Below are 9,265 nucleotides of genomic sequence, written 5' to 3' on the forward strand. Positions count from 1 at the left end.
CTTCCACCTCCTGCTTGAGGTGTCTTCACCTTACACTATCAACGCATCCTCCACATCAACGCAATCTTAAGTGTCCTCCTTCTTCATAGCCAACACTTGAGGCTTAACTTTGCATGTCTACTCGTGCACCCACCTCATTTTCTTAAGGTCTAAGACTCATTCCTAGCAAGCCACATGTCTGGATGACGTCCTTAGATGCGTTCATCCTTTATATGCGTCCATCCAACTTCATATGCGTTCAACTAGGATAATGACCAACACCCTTTCAACGTATACTACTGGCCTTGTCCTATGTGCCCACATGCCCTCAGATGTCAAACATATAACATATCACCAACGCATAGCAACCTTTGGGTCAACTTGGTTCTCAACTCAACACCTCAAGGCATAGCTCACCATCACCTAGATTCTTACTAATGCATCTCTTATGACCAACACAACCCACCTCTTGGACCTTGTTACTGCAAACCTCAACATCGCAAGGACAAATCACCATGCGCCCACCTTAGCTCGTTCTATCACCTAGCTCATACTTTAGTAATGCCACCGCATCCATCGTATCCATCGCATCCATCGACGCATGCCATCGCATACTACCAACACATTCCTTTGACTGTGTACATGCATGCCATAGGCCGTATCACCGCATGCCTTGGCCACACACTCTCGCGTAGTAAGGCCGCCGCATGCCACCAACGCATACCACTACCGCACGACATCAACGCATAGCGTTGCCACATAGCATCAATGCATAGCGTTGCCGCATAGCATCAACACATAGCATCACCACATGTCATCAACACATAGCATTGCCGCATAGCATCACTATGCGAACCAATGCATAGTACTGCCGTATACCATCAACGCATACCTTTGGCCGCACAATGCATAGCACCGTCGCATGATGCCAACGTATAGTGCTGCCGTATACCATCGACGCATACCCCAATCACCGCATGTCATCCATCGTCGCATGCTATCAACGCAATCCTTCGGCCGCAACCCATCGGCCGTATACTCTCGCGTAGCAACACTGCATGTCCTTGGCCACATCGTAGTACCACCGTAATCACCACAGCCATCGCACCACATGCATTGTTCTAACCTTTCAAAACAGTGGCTGCCGCATGCATTGTTCTTGGCCATACTTAAACCTCTCTCCATGCCCAAGTAACCTCTCAATACTTCATGGCCAATGCATAGCACCATATCAACGCATAGTCCAACACTTAGTCATTTTCTCCTTAGCTTCCATTGCATGGTTATACTTAGCCAAATCTTCACTAGTTATGGCTTATTTCCAAAGTTATTTAACAAATCCTTTTTATCACTTAGAAATTTTCCCACTCTTTGTCTTAGGATCTAACTCATTCTTAGTTAATCTCTTTTGTTTCCTACTATGAAGGGGAAAATGGAATTTTGGGTTTCACACTTACTCCTCCCTTAAGAAAATTTCTTCCTCAAAATTTAAAGCAATACCATAAATATCTCTTATTTATTGATCTCATCCTTTTCAACTTTATTTAATTACATAAGTTTTATTTAAGCTTTACATAGGTTCCATTCCCAAGTATTCCTTTCTTCAAAACCAGTAGTCCTTCCAAGCTTGGTTTCCTTCTGAGCTACTAGTCGGATCATTGGTTGGACAGTCTTTACACTGATGACCGGGTTGGTCACATTTTAAGCACAAACCTTCCCTCCCCTCTTGGTCTCTCCAATGACTCTTATGACACCTATGGCAAGGGTAGTCTTTAGTCGTGTCAAAGATTGGTTCCCGATGACTAAGGAAACGTTGGAACTCTGGGCATTATTTCCCTTTATGCCCTACATGTCTACAAATATAGCATTTATCTGTTCCCCTCAAATATTCTTCGGGGTGGTATTTCCAACATCTATCGCATAACGGGGTCCTTGCTTGACTTGATCCCATCTAGCTAACAATCATTTTATCAGACAAACATACTTTGTTAAAATATATTTATTAATCATAAACAAACATATTTACAAGGAGAAATTTTTTTATACAACATCTATAAAGGAAAATAGTACCCATCTATCTACACTTTGGGGGTTTTTCCCTTGCCTTTGTCCTTCTTCCCTAACTGAGGGCAATTCTGTTTGTAGTGACCAACTTCTCTGCAGTTATAGCATATGTTTGCCCCTCCATAGCAGCGCCTAAAGTGGTATCTCTTGCAATTTGAACACCACGGCCTTCGGGTGCTTGCTACAGATTCATTAGGCTTGTATGCTTTTTCTAAAGTAAGCTCTTTTTTTGTCTTCTGCTTCTCAGAGTTGGTCTTACTTATCTTTTTATCTAAAACCCCCAAGGAGTATTTCTGGCTCTTTTCTCGCTCCCCCACAGACTCTGTTATTGCTAGCGATCCTAGGCTAGCTTCCACACATAACGCTGTCTCTACTAATTTTGGAAAGTCCTGCCTATCAATACTGGCAGTTTCGTGCGTTCGTATCTCACCTCGTAGCCCTTCCTTAAATCTCCTACATCTTTCAGTTTCATCTAATATTATACTGGTCGCGTATTTGCTAAGTTCAGTATATTTTTGTTCATACTCGGCTACCGATAGTGAGCCTTGTACGAGTTTCAAAAATTCATTTTTCTTTGCATCGCGAAACGTTTGAGGATATAATTGTTCATGGAAGGCTTTTCCAAATTCCTCCCAATTAACTTCCTCCCTTCCCCTTCTTCCATCTTTAAATACGTGCCACCAATCCTCAGCTCTTTTCTGGAGTAATGGCTAGAGCTACTTTTCTATCTTTAGGGCATCGCATTACCCTAAAACATTTTTCTATCATCACAAACCAGACTTTCGCATCTGTTGGGTTCGTGGTTCCTTCAAAGGTCGAGGCTTCTAATGCCTTCAACCATTCAATACCAAATCGTTTCTCGGGGTCTACTGACACCCCTTCTAAGTTTTAGGCCAAATACCGAGCAAATTTTCCCAGCATTTGCTCGTCACCTCCAGTCTCTGCCTGCGGATGACTTGACCTGCCCTGGTCCTCTCCTATTGTTTTCAAGGTAGCATCTTGAGTCCCCACCGATTGCTTGTGCGGTCTGCCATGTGGCATGATTCCTATAATAAACCACACATTTAGGCATACTATAGTATTACTATACTCTTCTCTAGTTTACCCTTTCCCAAAATATTATGCTCTGATACCAAGTTGTCACACTCTGCCTCGAGCCCGCACTCCTGAGCCCGAGGAAAGGCATGATATTAACTAATGCTACTTTGGTTAACATACTAGTTTCTTTTAATGACTTTACTGATAACAACAGCGGAAAATATTACATGGTTTAATTAGAAACTAGTTTACAAATTTAGGTTACATTTATATGAAAGAAATTATCCCGATAACCAATCTCATTTAATACTATTTTTAGACTTGTGGCAGACCTTGACTAACACCGCAACCTGGACTCGTCAGCTACCAGCCAGAGAAACACAAAGACAAACCATGAGCTTTACAAAGCTCAATGAGTTGTACAACAAATACAAGTCTTTCACAAGCATTATCACGAGGTTCCCATGTGAACCTCCACCATACCATGAAGCTTTCATAAGCCCACCTACACACACGGTAGATGGTTAAGATTTCATAACTAAAAATATCAATCTATGTGCACATAGTTCCCTCTTTCATGGGCTCAGAAGCTAGTGCCGTCGACCCTCTAACCATCCCATTTCAAGGTTTTTCCATCCCACAAGCTTAGGAACTAGACTCCTCGGTAGGACCATCTTGTAAGGATTTATTTTGGGCTCAGACTCTAGGTCCTCAGACCCCCTGACCATCCCAACATCATACATATCGCATAGCATAAACTACAACATATTAATTCATAATATGCTTAAAAGACAAGGGAAGAAAGCCACACACAGTGATCGAGAACTTCCTTCCCAGTTCACCCAGTTTCCCTTGTTCCTCCGCTGGACCCTATTTCAGGTTTAAATTTAAGTTTAGATTACTCACTCTTTCAGGCCTTATCTCAAGAATTTCCTTCTTAAAAAATGTATGAAAATGTCTTAACCTACAAGACCTTAAAGCTTCGCCTTGAAATTCTTTGGCAAAAGTTCCGAGTCTCAAGTTTATTCCTCCTGCCCAACTATCTCCTCACTGGTGAGCACCTCTCGATTTTCCTTGAATTTGACAGCCTTAAAGTTAGAATTGCATTAAGGCAGCCCTCACATTGAAACTACACTTAATTTAGAAACTTTTGGTTAAAAAATCACCTGATTTGCACGAGCAGTTTGGAAAAGCTTCTTGTTTAAATTTAGCCTATGCGTCTGCCTATACAACCCTGCTCCCTTTGGCACCTTTGCTTGCACCTCCATCCGAATACTGCTTTCCCTTCTTTGAATATCTCTTATTCTTTCCTTTCTTTATGGTTTTTAAGTACTTAACTTATGTGTGGGTTGAAGTGAGGCATTCTCCCCCTTTTATAGGCGTTCAACCTTTCTTTTTTGCCCGACACCTCTTCCATTGATCACATCCAAGTGTTTTCCTTATCTTCTACCAACTCCCAGCCTCTTCCATCTTCTGCTTGAGGTGTCTTCACCTTTACTATCAATGCAACCTCCACATAAACAAGATCTTAAGTGTCCTCCTCCTCCACAGCCAACATTTAGGCTTAACTTTGCATGTCTGCTCGTGCACCCACCTCATTTTCTTAAGGCCTAAGACTCCTTCCTAGCAAGCCACATGTCTAGATGACGTCCTTAGATGCGTCCATCCTTCATATGTGTTCATCCTTCATATGTGTCCATCCAACTTCATATGCGTTCAAGTAGGATAATGACCAACACCCTTTCAATGCATACTACTGGCCTTGTCCTATGCACCCACGTGCCCTCGGATGTCCAACGCATAGCAACCTTTGGGTCGACTTGGTTCTCAACTCAACACCTCAAGGCATAGCTCACCACCACCTAGGTTCTTGCTAACACACCTCTTATGACCAACGCAACCCACCTCATGAACCTTGTTACTGAAAACCTTAACATCGCAAGGACAAATCACCATGCGCCCATCTTAGCTCGTTCCATCGCCTAGCTCATACTTTAGTAAGGCCGTCACATCCATCATATCCATCACATCCATCACCGCATGCTATCGCATACTACCAACACATTCCTTCGGCCGCATATACGCATACCATAGGCCACATCACCACATGCCCTCGACCGCACACTCTCGTGTAGCAAGGCCATCGCATACCACCAATGCATAGCACTGCCGCATGACATCAATGCATATCGTTGCCACATAGCATCGACACATAGCATCACCGTATGTCATCAACGCATAGCATTGCCGCATAGCATCACCGTGCGACACCAAAGCATAGTGTTGCCGTATACCATCGACGCATACCTTTGGCCGCACAATGCATAGCACCGTCGTATGATGCCAACGCATATTGCTGTCGTATACCATCGACACGTACCCCATCGCTGCATGCCATCCATCACCGCATGCTATCAACGCAAACCTTCAGCCGCAACCCATCGGCCACATACTTTCGCATAGCAACACCGCATGTCCTCGGCCGCATTGTAGTACCACCGCAATAATCGCACCCATCGCACCGCATGCATTGTTCTAACCTCTCAAGACAGTGGCAGCCACATGCGTTCTTCTTGGCCATACTTCAACCTCTCTCCATGTCTAAGTAACCTATCAATACTTAATGGCCAACACATAGTCCAACACTTAGTCATTTTCTCCTTAGCTTCCACCGCATGGTTATACTTAGCCAAATCTTCACTAGTTATGGTTTATTTCCAAATTTATTTAACAAATTCTTTTTATCACTTAGAAATTTTCCCACTCTTTATCGTAGGATCTAACTCATTCTTAGTTAACCATTAAGTTGTTTATAAATTTATTAAACAATTTTTAAAGTTAAAAAAAAATCACAAGATATATGCTTTAAATTTCTTAAACTAAATTGGGTTGCTTGCCGCCCGGCTCCATAGTAACAAATCTCTTTTTTTCCTGCTATGAAAGGAAAAATGGAATTCCGGGTTTCACAATCCTCCCTTTGGAAGGTGTTTACATTGGTCAATATCAAGGTGAATGGAGAAAGTGTTTATAGTAAGTGGGAGAAGGATGTATATCAACACATCCTATGGTCTCCTTCATTAGTTCGTAAAGTGAAGTTTCATGCTTGAGCTTGTGGAACCCTGGAAGTGTCCGCCAATTTGTTTATATGGAATCAATATCAAAGCAAATTCCAGTAATGGATAAGGTTGCTTTAGTTTTTGCTCTATTCGACACTTATTTTCGACTTGCTTGTTGAGGCGGAACTCTAGGATCTAAAGTGGAGGATTACACTTAGTAGAAATTGTTAAACAAGTTAATAATTTTTTGGCCAAAGTGATGGTGATTGATTTATAGAAATAAGAGTTATTCTGGTTTAATGGTTAGTTGAAACTGTCTCAGTTCAGTGAAGGAATAACTAATCACCTGCCAATGGCTTTTATTCTACCTCACTAAAACATCATTGCCAAATTAAATGTATTTTATGGTTCAATAATTTTTACTAAAATTTTATTAGTTTAAACGAGTAGTGCAAAGTCTCTAATATAAATAATTTTTTTAGTTTCAACAATTGGAAAAATGAAAAGCACTACCATTAACTTGCTTTGTGCTGAAAAATTGAATGGTAAAAACTATACAACATGGAAGAACACGATTAATACTATCATTGTCATTGATGACCTTAGATTTGTCCTGGTTGAGGAGTGTCTTCAAGCCGCTGCAACTAATGAGCCTTTGCTCATGACACACATGAGTCGTGGGTTAGGAAAAATGAAAAGGCAAGAGCATATATCTTAGTTGGCTTATCCAAAGTTTTGGCTAACAAACATGAGAACATGGTCACTCCACGTGAGATCATGAAATCATTATGTGAGATGTTTGGATAACCGTCTATTCAGCTCAAACACGATGCTCTAAAATTCATTTTCATTACACGTATCAATTAATAAAATTCATGTTTTGATAACCGTCTTCTCCAAGATTTGACGGCGTAGACAAAAAATGCCGGTGGCATGATTCGACGTCGATGCATGGTGCTGAGCAGTTGCGCGTCTCCGCAACAGTGCATGCAAACTTCAATGGGCATATTTTCTCGCCACGAAGCTCCTGTTGGCTGACTCAACTATTCAACCACCGTCAGTTGACTGGCAAAAGAATAGAAGAAAAATCTTTCAGTGCAACAACTTCCTCTTCGGCATAGACCCTCGAATTGAATAGATTAACAGCGACGGGTCGTACATTGCTGAAAATTTGTGATGGCTTTTCAATGCAAGGCATTCCAACAGTAGACTCGCATCTTTCATGGAGACCGATAGCGTTCCATCAAACGAAGACTCGCATTAAACTCATGGGCCGAGAAAATCTCTCTTCATTCTTCTATGAAGTGAGCCCACTCATGCTTTGATAGTGGCAGTGAAATGTTGGAGACTTTGATCACTGAACCTCTCTCTCTATATATATAGAAAAAAATTTATGAATCTCGCGAATCCAGTACATTTGGTGAGATTTAATTAAATTTGAATGTGAAGATCTTGCTTTCAATTACATTATCCATTCCAATCAATTAGGAAATTATTTACCAAATTCATTTCCTGGAATTATTTTGGGTGTTATCCATCTCTTTCCTGGATGAAAACTAAACTTTATTCCAGATTCGGGCCGAGTAAAATGTTGGTCAGTATTTAAATTCAAATTTAGTTCAAGCTCAACTTGAGTTCCAGATGGGATTCCTTTTCCAAATTTTTATTCAAAATCCCGACATTATGTAAGCTTTGCTTCAAAGGGCAGAATTTAAATCTAACATATCTCAAATTTTATACTAAACTAAAATAATCCAAGTTGAGCTTCTTATCTTCAAACCAAACTAAAATGGTGGGGTTTCAAATTTAAACTTGAACATATTTGAAATTTTATCCTAAATTCAAAACATCAAAATTTAGGTTCTTATTCCCAAGTTAAATTGTGGATAAAACCTCAAATTTATCTCAAACCAAATGGCCATATTCCAAATTTTATCTCAAAATCAAAATACCAAGTTTGGATTTTTTTTCCCCAAGTCAAATTAAGGTATGGATGAAGTCCATAAATTAATCTCAAATTAAAAAAAATTGATCATGTTTCAAATTTTTAACTTAAAATTCAAATCATTCAAGTTTATCCTCAAAGCAAATTAAATTATGAGTAGAACCTAATATTTTATATTAAGTTAAAGTTTGGTCATGTTCCAAATTTTACTCCACATCCAAATCTTAGACTTTTAACTCCAAGTCAAGTTAAATTAGGGATAAAATCTCTAACTTATCTCAAATTTTGATTGGGGGCATGATCCAAAATTTTATCCCAAAGTAAAATTGGGTGAAATTCAAATTTTATCTTCACATTCTATTCCAAAATTCAAGCCAAGCTTCTTGGGTAGTGATTCAATTCTACTCATAATTGAACTTCCATTTATGTAGAGCTTAAATACTACTTAAATTTAGATCAAGATTTATGTCAAGAAAGAAAATCAAAACCTTGACCTAAATTTACGTTTTTATAAGTTGATATAAAAATGTGTATCAAATATTCACAAATTCAAATCAAATTTATGTACTAAATTCATAGTTGAATTAAATTGACACATCAAACGGAGTCAAGGTTAAGAACATATAACTTGTATTTTGATTCCAACTTTATCTTTTCCGAGATCCATCCACCCATACATGTGCATAAATCTCGAAAAGGGGGCATTGGTTAAATGAGAAAATTTGGACCAATCATAATTTGCCACGTCACTTACAAATTAATGATGAAATTACAAATAATTGAATTTGAGAGAGATTGAACCGGTCTGCATCAATTCTACATCAACACAAGTTTAACTCCACGAAATACATACCTCTGGAAGCCTCGTGTGAACACTGATCCTCTAAGAAGATCATCAAGCCCAAAGGTTGATCATCCAAGAAGATCATCAAGCCCAAACTCCTATCATCCAAGAAGATTAGAAAGCCCAAAAATCGATTATCCAATAAGATCAACCAGCTTAAATGTAACGACCAGACCCTTAATAAGATCTGACTGCTATGACATGTATACTTAGAGTTTTTCTATCATGAGATGTGTTTTGGTAAAAATTTCAAAATAACATGTCTAAAATTTTATTAATTAAGTAGCATATAAAAAGTTTATTTTACAAAACACTAGGATCCATAAAACATTAGCGTAG

The sequence above is a fragment of the Benincasa hispida genome, chromosome 11 (genome assembly GCF_027475165.1).
Source record: "Benincasa hispida cultivar pf3 chromosome 11, pf3_genome.v1.1, whole genome shotgun sequence".
Taxonomy (NCBI): domain Eukaryota; kingdom Viridiplantae; phylum Streptophyta; class Magnoliopsida; order Cucurbitales; family Cucurbitaceae; genus Benincasa; species Benincasa hispida.